The following is a 13066-nucleotide window of genomic DNA, read 5'->3' as shown; positions in this document are numbered from 1 at the left end:
TACAAATCCTTGATCGTCTCTGCGTCGATTACATATCGGCCGTTCTATAGGATTCGGGGGGGGGGGTCAGGCGAACGTGCCCAGGTGGGGGGGGGGGGGGGGGTGAGAAGTCCGCGTGCGTACAGGGAGAGGGGGAGAGGGGTCAACTTGTGACAGAGAGGGGTCAACTTGTGACAGAGAGAGGTCAAGCTGTGACAGGTTTGTGCCGACCTGCTAAATCGATGGCCCCTTGTGGCTTACCTGCTGTGTGCACCTTGGAGCTCGCGGTGGGGGTGGGCTGCGTGTGTTTGTGTGGCTGGGGGCTAGGAGGAGGAGGGGGGGGGGCACCAGGATGGGGGTGAGGAAATGGGGGCTCATCCGCCCGGGCTAAGAGGATTGCGTTGATGCACGCGGAGCCACACGACTGCCTCCTCCTCCACCACCTCCACCACCAGGACCTCTCTCTCTCTCCCCCTCCATCCCTCTCCTCCCAACCATCCCCGCCATTACCTCTCATTCCTCTCCCCCCACACCACCCCACGTCTCTTCTGCCCCCACCTCCCCCACTTCCCGCTCCTAATCAATGGTTCCGACATCTCGGGGTCGCGCCCCATGGCCTACAGCGTTGTCCACGATTTGATTGCTGCTACCAATGTCCGCGTGATGATGACGATTGTATAATCAGCCACCTCGTTATCATTCGTGGGTGGCCGGCTCGCTTCTGAAAAGGAGCTTACGGAGCTCAAGTGGGGGAGCCTTACCTGGTGACGATGTGTGACGAGGGGGGGGGGGGGGTGAAATGTGACGTCACATCAAAATGTGCAACTTTAAATATAGAATTGTTATAACACTAGTTGTTATAACAACACTCCCTACAACATCAGAGTGCAGCGCCACATTAAATACGCACTACAATGACAATAGTTTAAAGCGATTTGAAGCATGTTTTATTTTCAAAATGGAAATATGGTTTGGGGGGGGGGCATAGCTTTGTGACGTCATATTTGAGGGGGGGGTCTGACTTTGTGACGCCGTGAGGGGGTAAAAAAAAATCGCCCAAAATCGCGTGACGTCATTTATGGACGGCCCCTTAAAAGGGTGGGGGGGACAAATTGAACCAAAGCAGTTTTAAAGTTAGTTATTGATATTATGTGCATTTCAGACAGCTGCAGCACATCTGAAAAATTATTGTTACATTTTTATTATTTCCCTTCTACGTGACTTTGCCGAAAGAACCAAGAAGATTACCCAGGTTCGTATCATTTGTAACAATTAAAATCTGCAAATTTCACATCTGCACATATCGAGCAGCATCCTCGCACAGAACGTCGCCGTTTCAACGTCGGATGTTATTCACAACACCCAGACACGCGCACGGAGCTGGCACAGCTGCAATGGCAACTTCGCTTACGACCTCATCACGAGACCCCCACCCACCCCCTCATTAGAACATTGCCCCTTCAGAAGATTTGCAGAATCTTGAGCGTGGCAATGCTCGCTCCTCGCCCTCCATGTATTTTCCTCCGGCTTCCTTCCGTGGCTAATAAAACAAAGATCCCCCATGTAGCCTTAACAGACTGCTGGGAGCAAGTGCTGTTCGCAAAGACCAGTGAAGGCCGGCACACACGAGGGGGTCGCTAGCCAGGTCCACGCACGCCCACCTTTGTCTCCCCAGTGACGAGGTTTACACACATCATGTATTACAACAGGTTCAGATTGCATCATTCATTATTTTGCTCAGAAAGTACTGTCCAAACTCAGGTCTATTCATACTCGGGATTTATTCATAGAGCCAGTCAAACATGTATTTTTGTCATTCCTGGTTTAAATAAAATATAATTACTGTACAAGGCGTTTCAAAAAGATGGACCCAAGTTTAAAGCAGTGTATCTCACGATGGCAACATGCTACAATTACACAAAAAGTTACAAACGGTTTAACGAGTTAAGTTTCACTAACCACTTTATAAATGTGTAGTGACATAAGGGAGGGGCTGCTGGGGGCTCTGGGTTCCCAGGTGGGTCCAGACGCTTAAGCCTCTGGGCGCCAGGCGTTGAGTTCCCAGGGGGTCCAGACGCTTAATCCCCTTGGCGCCGCCAAAGGGGGGGGCTGTGTGTGCTCTGTGGGATATCTGGGGGCGCACACGGCCCCACCCCTCGTTGTACCAGGCATAAAAGGAGAGCTCCCTGGACGATCGGGGCCCAGTTGTAACTCAAGACCCAAGACCCACGACCAGCCATCTGAAGACCCGGGGATGCTGTGAGAGCCAGCGCTGGGACTCTGGAACTCCCGACTCTACGACCTTGTGAGGGCGAGTTCCGGAGCGTAGCCAGAGTAGAGTATCTAGGCTGTGTAGCTAGGCTGTGTGCCTAGGCTGTAACAGAGTATCAGGACTGTTGGAGTGTTGTATTGTAATAAAGAAGTTACCTCTACAAGTGTCTCCGGAACCTGTTACAAATGCTCTAAGTGCCCTCCACCTGCTGTACGGACAACATCGAGGCAATAGCCGAACTCGTCCCAAACGCCGCTCAAAACATCTTCCGTCACTGAAGTCACCGCTGACGTGATTCTGTTCTTGATGTCATCCAGATCAGTCGCTAACGGCGGCACAAAAACACGGTCCTTGACGTATCCCCACAAGAAGAAGTCGCAGGGTGTGATGTCTGGGGATCTTGGGGGCCAGGAGTGGAGCGCCAAGTCTCGGGGTCCAGTGCGACCGATCCAACGTCGAGGCAACGCGTCATTGAGAAAACGTCGAACCTGCGGGTGCCAATGTGGCGGTGCGTCGTCTTGCTGAAAAATGAAGTCCTTAGAATCTTCATCAAGTTGTGGAAAGAGCCATTTCTGCAGCATTTCGAGATACGCTTGCCCCGTTATCGCGTTTCCCTCGAAAAAGAACGGGCCGTAAACCTTTCTTTGAGAAACGGCACAAAACACGTTCACTTTGGGGGACTTGCGCTCATAATCAACAGCTTCGTGTGGATTCTCCGATCCCCGAATGTGCACATTGTGACGGTTAACTTGACCGCCGAGATGAAACGTTGCTTCGTCGCTAAAAATCAAACGCGGTAAGAAGCCGTCGTCCGCCATGTTCTGTAACATGGCATCACAAAACTCTACACGCTTTCCTTTGTCGCATGCACCAAGAGCCTGGACGAGTTGCAAGTGGTATGGCCTCGTGAGCGAAGGTCGCCTTGTCGTACGCCAGACCGTCGTGTGGGGGATCGCAAGTTCTCGGCTGACGCACCGCGTGGACTTGCGTGGGCTACGCAGGAAACTTTCTTGAATTCTTCTCACGTTTTCCTCCGAGGTGCGTGGTCGCCCCGTGCTCTTCCCCTTACATAAACAGCCCGTTTCCTCAAATTGTCGGTACCAACGACGAATGCTCTTTGACATTGGCGGATCGGTGGCAAAACGCCGTCGAAACGCACGCTGCACCGTAATTACCGATTTAGTCTTGCTGAACTGCAGAACGCAAAACGCCTTGTGTTGTGGGGTCGCCATCTTGCGAATTACTGATGGTAAGGGGCTGTTTGTGCACTGGGAGAAACTCTTATGCCCCACCACTTCAAGTGGTAAGAGTTTCATTCATGGGCGGTTCGTGGTTGCAGAGATTTTGCGATTTCAAATCGGGTCGATGTTTTTTAAACACCCTGTATAATGTAGATGTAAGTCGGGGGAGTGTCTAGAACTTATTTTGCATGGTACACAGAGTTGGTACACAGAGCCAGCGGTGCTAAAGTTGGAGTGGCAAGGGAAACACGGGATAGGAGATGCAGCAGCAACACGTCCCCCTCCCTCCAGGGGCAGGAAGTGTCAACAACTACGAGCTCCAGGGGTAGCGCCAGCAAGATCAGTGCTCTCAGGTCCAGCTGGGAACCCAACTTGAGCTTCAGCACCACCTAAGGCACGCACACAGGGGAAACCATCCAGTCAGCAAAACACCACACAACGTACAAACGACACCAACATTGTTTTCTATTTGATTGCCATGCGAGGGACAAGATGCATGGGGGGAAAGCGCCACCCCCGCCACTTGGCGGACCAGAAACAGCGAGAAGAGATCTCGGACGCAGCTCTGCTAATGTCCGCTCCTGCGCACCACCCTTCATTCCCAACACCAAGGGCTACCCCCACCACTCAGATTCGTCAGCTTGTGATGTCGACGGAATAATCCGGGTGACATTTCGGAGGGGGAAAAATTAAACCCTTCGACTGTTGTATTTGCATAAAACCAGGCACACATCCTAGTTTCTGTACTGCATTGTAGCTGGCTTTGTAGTGACGGGACGAGCGTGGGTCACCGCTGCCCGCTGTGGAGTCCAGCGCCGCTGCTCTGCCACAAGGCTTGGCCCCGACAGGGATGGGGAGCCCTGCCAGGAATTTGACTGCCCGTGGGAGTTGGCCGCCTTACAAGTGTTCGCGAGTAGCAACTTATGAAGGCCGACACGGCACACCAGGGGGTGAGGGGTGGCCAGAACCACCCAACCACCATCGTCTCCCCAGTGATGATGGTTACACAGCAACAGGTACTCGGTTGAGGGCCCAAAACAGGTTGAGAGAATCGGCACTGCAGTTCACGGCAAGCATCAAACTCGGGTCACATGGGCTCGTACTGCAACGCGTTAACCGCTACACTCCCGCTTCCCCATCACCAACCACCACCGACTCCATCTAAATCCATTACAGCTTCCTAGAGGGATACCAAACTGCCTGTGGGAGTCCCCTACACGGCCCAACCTCATCAAAATCCCCAGCACCAGAGATTGCTCCAAGCAGGACTGCCCCAAAGCATATGCCCCCCCCCATCCTTGTGGTGGGAGGAAAATGTACTTCTAAGTTTTCCCGATTGCTCTTTTGGCATCACGCAACACGGAACTAATAAATTCGGAGCTCGCACATAAGTCGACCCCTCCCCCCACGGAAGCGGATATCACAAAGCTTCCACCTCCTGAGGACACCCTCCCCACGTCTCCCTGCGGCTCGCACGACGGCAGCGTACCGGGGACGATGGAGGCAGTCGTCAGCGGGAACCAGCAGCTTCCATCTGTCCACCTCTCCCCCGTTGCATCAGTCTGTCCACCACCAGGTCAGAGCTGGAAAAAAAATTCAGCAACACCGGCATCAACGCATTGAAACGGACCTCCCGTTTCGTCAAAGTGTTTAACCGTCTCTCGTGACAAGACGTCCGTTTAGTAAAATTCTGTTCCCGGAGCATGAACCGGCGCCAGTTCACGGTGAGGAGCCGGCCGGGATGAGATTCGGGAGTTCGCTCTCCCCTCCCACGATTGAGGCTGCGCCAGATGTCGCAGCCTCTGCCCAGAGCGGAAGGGGATCAACACTAAACCATCTTTTACTTTACCAGGCGAGGTCCCCGGAGTTGTATAGATAGTTTTCAGATGGGACCGGGCCATCACTAATGATAGTAGCTCAACAAAGTGACTCGTCAAGTGGAAATTCATATCAGCCAAATATTTCAAACGCATGTAAATTCTAAACATGGACGGAAAAACCAGAGGACCTGGAGGTTTTGCGCGTCTCTCCACGGGGAGACGCACAAACTCCAAATAGAGTAGGCGACAAGATTGGGATGGATCCCACACACCTCCTGCAGACGAGGGAGTTGACGTGGCGGCCATCGTGGTGCCCCTAACCCACCTGGTTGCGAGAACGACCACAACCTGGCGGTGCCACCAAACACCGTGTGCCAACACGCACAGCCGTCAAGCGACGGCGCAGCAGTGCTTTGTGCCAGGCTAGGTGCACTCAGAAGCCACTCCAAACAAAGATTCCTGCCTGCTCACACCCCCCACCAGTGTAATCTCAGACTGCTATGGGCACACAAGCAAGGTCTTATGAAGGCCAGCACAATAGGGGGGTGGGTGGTCAGCACCACACCCATCAGTCTCCCCCCAGTTCTAAATTTACACATCTTGGTCCATAAACAGTCCCCCACACACCTCCATATCCACAAGAGATTGTGGATTAAAAACTCGTACACGCGTGCAAGACGTCTCTCACCTGGTTGAACGGGTGACGAGTCGGGTGACGTGGTCTGTTCCCACTCACAATGGTACGATCCAACCTGCGCACACAAAACCCCCGCACAGCTTCCACAAATGGTACAACCCAAACACCAATGACCCAATCACCTCTAATGTTCCCGATCTCATGAGCTAAGCTTGGATAATGCACGGATGGCTGGCAATGCCTAGCAGGTACTATAGGCTGCTGTGGGGGCTAACGTTGTAGGTTAGTACAGCCAAATCCGTTGTGCTGCAACATCCACGCACCTAGCCATCCACATGTGAAATAGGACACATTTCTGAGAAAGCTCAAAGCTCATCAGATTTTTCCAGGATAAAAACAGATTCTGAACGCCCAACTTTTTCAAGTTGCATATTGAAATCACATTACACACACTTGCTATGTATGCGATGATCCATCAAGACTTCTAAGTGACAAAATACAGCAATAAAAAAAATATATATATAGCAGAGGTTTAAATGTCGGTGCCCAAGCGTCCCTCCGGAGCCACGGGATTGGTCGGCAGGGAGGGATAGTATGACATCACTTCCTGTCTGCAGGGGGAACGACGGCAGGGCCACGGGGAGGGCAGCGCCGTAACTTTATCCTGCACGGTGCCTCTTGGCATACACCAATCCGTCCATTTTAGCAGTACTTGCGTTTTTTCGGTAAAGTCACAAAGGTAAAAAATAAAAAAAATACAATTAATGGAAATAATTCAATTGATTTTTATTTTTTTACAATTATTTTACACCCACGTGACTTTACCGAAAAAACCTAAGAGTATGAATCCTTGCGGTCACGAAAGCTTCAAATCTAGACATCTTAGCAGTCTTGCTCTCCACACTTGCGGAATCGCCAGCCCTCTCACCTTGCCGGGCTCAAGGATCTCCCACCCCTCCTCCTCCGCAATCGCCGCCGGGTTTTCCTCGGCCATGGGCGACGTGCATCGGCGAGCTGCAGAGAGGATGCAGCGACCTGCAGACGTGACGGGAAGCACACACAGGTCAACAAAACGGCCCAGCATCACCCCACCCCCTCGCAATTCGCACAACACGCACGCAACCTGCCATTTCGGCTACTTCGATAGATATCTGAATCAAATTTCTGGCTATTCACTTTCAGAGTTCTGTTCGTCAGACACGTCTTAAATTCACTTTTCAGAGATTCTTGATTTGAGACTTCCCATCTCTCACTCTTCTCAAAACTTGGCGACCAAAGATTTCTTAAGCTGCTCATTTCTTTGCCAAAGGGACCCTCTGTTCACCTTAACACGAATTCACATAGCCCCCATTGTTCACTCCACGAGAGTAAACTCAACCCAAGTCACCACGAGAAGTGAACGTCATGGATTGAGATCATTGGTCAGGTTACATTTTGTTTATTTTTAGTGACTTGACAACCTTGTTTTGTCGTATCTTTCTGACCGTGCCCCTACTGGACATCTGAAAACAAGACCTTCATAGCTCAAAGTCCTCCAGTACAAATAAAATATTAAGATTCTGAAATAATCGGGGTTGAATTGTCGGTGCCCAAGCGTCCCTCCGGAGCCACGGGATTGGTCGGCAGGGAGGGATAGTATGACATCACTTCCTGTCTGCAGGGGGAACGACGGCGGGGCCACGGGGAAGGGCGGCGCTGTAACTTTATCCTGCACAGAGCCACGCGGCAGCCCGTCTCAGCTGGAATTTAACCAATTTGATCTGGTCATGGTAAACAGACCAGCAGTTCCAGTTTGCATCGTGACCCGAACGCATAGAGGGGGGGAGTTACTTTTAATTAGTTTCTACACAATCCCAAGCGTGGCACTGGCATCACATCACAAGATGAAGGATCCATTCAGAACTCGCAGCGCGACCCTATGCTTAAAGAGAACGGGCCACGGAAGCGGATAGAGCTACCTCAGATTCCTTCAAGTGACCTTTGATCCACAAATCGGGGGGGGGGCAGCATTTTCCTAACCACTCTGCCAAATGCAAGACTTTGTCAAACCCATATTTTTAATCTTCAAAAATGGAATTAAGCCAAATTACACGGAAATAAAATTAACTGTACAGTCTTTTCTCGTAGAGACTGGTGATTGGGTTTATGAGACCGAGTCTGAGTTTTTTGGGTTTCTATAAGAGCCAATGGATCCCCTGTTAATCTATGGGGACTCTAAATAATTGGCAAGTGGCCTAAGAGCTACTAGCTTTGCACGAGAATAAAGTTCAAATAACAGTTTGGGGGCGGCCGAAACCCAGGGTCCAAACCGCAGGACCTCAGCTGTGCCAGTGTCTGTGACAAAGCCCTCCATCTGTGGTGCACAAACAATGACGCGCCGTCACAACTCACCTCCACTCGCGATCCACTCCGCTCACCGACCTCGGACCTGCCACAACACAAAGAGCACAAGATTAGCCACATGCCCCCTTTACAGAGCCTCTGTATATATATTGAACCTGTCGCATCGTATGTAGCCATCCGTGATAATCGGAGGTGCAAAAAATATTCAGACTCCACTAAATTTGGATCCTAATGTGCGAATAGAGCATTATAGACATTAGACCCTAAACTACCACGTGGTGGGTGTGTTCACAACTACAATGTTCTGGACCCTTAGGTGAGAATTCTACAAGGACAAAATACGTCATCTCACTGGTAATGGACAGGCTGGGGGTTGTACGGCGAGTGATCAGCGTGGATAAGGGGTCATCAGGCGTCAGACCCGAAAGATGGTAACCATCATTTCACTCGCTGCAACCACACGGCCAACGCCATCAGAAAGCATCTGCCAAAAATACAATTAGCCACGTGCCTAAAACTAAAAGTATTTTAACGTTACCAGGTAAGACCCACTGGACTATATAGTTCTCAGAAGCGACCTGCCCATCAAATTATCTCACGTGGAAATGTACAGCAGCCAAATCCTCTCAACGCGTGATGCCGATTCTAAACCAGAGGACCCAGAGATTAAGCGACGCTAATCTGGCGTTAGTCAATCTGGAAATCTAAAGAGTTTTAATTTCACGGCTATCACCATCAGTTGGCAAGTGACATCCAAAACCCTGGGATACCAACCTCCCCAGACCAGCATGGTGAAGTATGGTCAAATAACTGCACCAGCCAGCACAGCGTGGGCCCTCATTTCGCAGCAGATTTACAAAGGTTTTACGTGACTTTATATTCCAATTGTACTGTTAACAAACTTGCTCCGGCCACAGGAATGTCAATTTGCACAAGCCGCTGGTTGGCAACACTGCACCGACGATTATCCATACCCGTCAACCCCTTATCAGCGCCTACCTTATTACAGACCAATTCAGACCTTATTGGTCACCCCGTGCCCTCATTAATCTCAACGTTCATCTTACAAAGTACCATCACAAGGGAGAAATAAATAGACAAAAAAATGTGCGATTGCAACGTCCGTAACCCACAAGGATCTGAAAACTAAATTTCCCTGTTACTATATATAAAATTATAAACAGCGTTATATTACACAAGGCTCTCCACAATGAATAGCACGTGCCCCTTACCAACATTGCCCTCCGTTAGGGCCGGAAGTGACGTCATGTGACCATGCCACGTGGGTCGCGTCACCGCCACGTGCGGCCCATGGAGGCCGCCATTTTGCGATTCGCCATTCTGCACACACAATGGGGGTGAGACGATGATCAGATTTGTGCTCCTGACGAGAAGAAATCTGATGAGCAACGAAGCTCTTTCTTTTACACCGACGTTTAGTCTTAGGAGGGTCAAGCAAGTCACGATTAAAATTAAAACAGATCCAAGATGAACAGAGCGAAAGTTGAAGTCGCTAAACCATGAAGCATTACGGAACTAGTGCACGCATTCCTGCAAGTTTGTCAACACTAAAAGCAACGTTTTGGGCAAGGCAGTCTACAAGATCGATTTTGCAACTTGCACCGTACAGGAACGTACAATTAGGCAGGCGGCCTGAATTTAAGTCGCAATCCATTAAAAAAGCGCGGTCACTTTATCCAACAGGGATGGGTCCTACGGTATCATCCAAAAAATAACGCGGCAACATAGATTCCTTTACTATTAGTAATTAAACTAACCGCCGAGCTTCACGATTAAGCTGCAGCTACACCCGCGTGACCGCAAATGTTTTACGAACACGGCAAAACGCAGCGAGCGCTGGGCGCACTGCCCAATGCAGCACCCACCTCGCAAAACCTGCACGAATCAAGTAGCGAACTTCGCTACGAACCCGGCAGTCAACCCGCGTTCACATTCCCCAGAAATTGCAACATCAGCAGCGCGCGGAGTCTCAAATAGAACTCCCATAGGGTGAATTATGCCTCAATAAAGCCCATAAACAGTATACATATAAACACAGGATACGAGGCCTACACAGGCCGATACGTTTAGCCACCAGTTCACGTGACCCAGCGCAGCCGCGGGACCTCAGCAATGACTAAACATCGCACTGTACTCTCTCCCGCCGAAATTTATAGAACCTCGGCAAGATAAAGCACTACCCGCTTAAAGTTCACACTGCACGCAGGTTTTGTAAACACGTGGAGATACGTTTAGCTTGCCGTACTAAACAGACTATAATAAATTAAGGAAATCGCACAATAAAAGTGTGCTTAGGTTTCGCACAAGCCTGTAACATTATCGATTATTGTTTAGAATTAGACCGATAGTTAAATAGAAGTGCTAGTTGTGATTGCGAGGCGGCCTCCAGCAGCTGGCGACATGCGACTCACCACGCAGGGCGCCGTTGCAAAAGAGACGGTGGATCACGGGGAGCGCCCTTATATAGCCCACTTGCACCGTCGAGCAGATCCATCCGCCAACTAGTTCCTCACAGCGCAAAGTTTAGAAACGCAATCATAACAAGCAGCTTGCAGTCACTAAACAAGATGATTATGTAATATCTTTTATAATATATAATAGATTACAGTGTATATATTACACAAGATAAATTGAATAGCTTTTGGAAATCCCGCCGAACTCTTTGCGGCTCGCGGATAGACACGGCTCGAAGCGAGCGGAGGGAGTGAGAGGGCCGGATGGGCGGAGCTCGCGGGGCCTGACGTCACCGCGCGCTGACTTAATGCGATCAGAATTGTCCGGATTATAAGACGCACCTGAAAGTAAGACGCACCCTCGAAAACCTCCCCCCACCCCCCCCCGTGTCAATAAAGTTATCCTCTAAATCAAAATTCCCCCCCCCCGTGTCAATAAAGTTATCCACACCCGGTGTCACTCACGTACCGGATTATAAGACGCACCTGAAAGTAAGACGCACCCTCTAAACCCTCCCCCCATATTCTTGGTTCTTTCGGTAAAGTCACGTAGAAGGGAAATAATAAAATAAGAATATTAATCCCTGCAGTCACGAAAGCTTTAAATCAAAACCTCCCCCCATGTCAATAAAGTTATCAACACCGGTGTCACTCGCGTACCGGATTATAAGACGCACCTGAAAGTAAGACGCACCCTCGAAAACCTGCCGCCCGGTGTTAATAAAGTTACCCAAAAACAAGAGACAAAGATCCCTCCGTATAGCCTTAACAGACTGTTGGGGCAAGTGCTGTTGGCGAGTAGCACCTGAGAAGGTCGTCACGGCACACGATTTATCCACAGCCGGTCTCACTGATGTATGGGATTATAAGACGCACGTGATACACACTGCCGGACCTGTGCCCGGTGCCCAATGAAGTTATCCAAATCTGGTATCTCACACACACACACGCGCTTGTACTCTACCGGGCTATAAGGCGCAGTGACTGAACGCTTGTTTTCATATACAGCAGGACAAGTGCGTCTTATTATCCGGAAAATGTGGTGGCAATGACGGTAGAGGCGACCACGGGAATGTCCCACTCTGTGGACACAACAGACCCAACCGCTGCGTCAATCACGCGTGGGAAACGCAACTTGAAACCAAACACGACCTAGCCATGCATGGGGCCTCTCTTGCCGGTATATCAAAATATCGGAATAAGTTTGACCCTTTCTGGCAATAAAACAGTTGTGTTAAGATGTTAAACCAATGAATCATGTCTGCATTACACACATTCCTGCGGAGGGAGCTGGTAGTAACGTTGGGTTGCTCGGTCAATGGCCAGGGTCAACGGCGGCGTGGTGTATTCCGCAAATATGCCCGACTGTGAGGGCGGGCACAAGCCGGCGTGAGTAGGTTAAACGTTGAGCTTTATAAGGGCACCACAGGGTGAGCAGCTCCTCCCCACCCAGCCCCACCCCTCCCACCCCCCACCCAGCCCCACTCAGCCCCACCCTCCCCTCCCTACCCACCCAGCCTTTCCCCACCCTCCCCTCCCCTCCCCACCCAGCCCCTCCCACCCTCTCCACCCAGCCCCTCCCTGCACGACGGACGGACGGACACAATAATCCCCTGTGGGCTGGTGTAACCAGAGGTTCCTACCAGTACCACATGCACTTGTGGTGAACATTCAATTAAAAAAGACATGCTCTGGCAGTACATGCTCTGAGTGCATTGTCTGTGTGCTGTTCGCTTCTTGCACGGAAGGCACAGCCTTGGCTAATAGAAAATGATTTTTTAAATAAGAGAGATTTTGGAGCATCAAAATCTGTATTTATCCTGGAGGAATCTGATGAGCTATGAAGCTTTTTTACTCGCCCCAGGAGGGACGCGATCCTGATGCTGTGTTTAATTGTTTCATCCCATTTGAGCCATTTGAAAGTAATTTTTTTTTCGCACCGGGACGGTTGCCCAATACCGATAACATCGCGTGCGTTTGTGGGTTTAGCTATGACTCAAATGAGTAGCTGGTGGTGCTGTGTGTAGTAAACATCGCCACTGGGGAGACAAAGGCGGCCGGGGCGTGGTGTTGGCCACCCAACCCCCCCTCGTGTGCCGTGCCGACCTCCATTGGTGCTCGCTGACAGCACTTGCCCCTACAATCTGTGAAGGCGACACGGGGGATCTTTGTCTTTGTTTAGCTACGGGAGAAGTAAACCGGACACCCGGGGGAAGCCCATGCTGGGCAGGAGGAGAGAGAGGGACCACATAACCTCCACCGAGCCGCCCGGGTCGGGAATCGAACCCAGGCGATGAGCC

The 13066-nt window shown here is 50.7% G+C and overlaps 1 long non-coding RNA gene and 1 other non-coding gene across 3 annotated transcripts; both read right to left on the bottom strand.

The window, feature by feature from the left end:
* Positions 1 to 1741: 1741 nt before the first annotated feature.
* Positions 1742 to 11745, bottom strand: LOC144727979 (uncharacterized). Of its 2 annotated transcripts, none has more exons than XR_013587464.1 (8): positions 11731 to 11745; positions 10725 to 10814; positions 9525 to 9633; positions 8341 to 8377; positions 6878 to 6984; positions 6001 to 6064; positions 4982 to 5075; positions 1742 to 3881 (listed from the first exon to the last, which is right to left on the bottom strand). It is a non-coding gene; the product is annotated as an uncharacterized LOC144727979 (long non-coding RNA). The 2 variants fall into 2 exon arrangements; XR_013587465.1 differs by having other exon boundaries at positions 9529 to 9633.
* Positions 8675 to 8741, bottom strand: LOC144728178 (small nucleolar RNA SNORD2). Its single transcript, XR_013587501.1, has one exon. It is a non-coding gene; the product is annotated as a small nucleolar RNA SNORD2 (small nucleolar RNA).
* Positions 11746 to 13066: the final 1321 nt, after the last annotated feature.

Source organism: Lampetra planeri, chromosome 27 (assembly GCF_965212315.1).
Source record: "Lampetra planeri chromosome 27, kcLamPlan1.2.h2, whole genome shotgun sequence".
NCBI lineage: Eukaryota > Metazoa > Chordata > Hyperoartia > Petromyzontiformes > Petromyzontidae > Lampetra > Lampetra planeri.
This window is presented reverse-complemented; position numbering and strand designations above follow the sequence as displayed.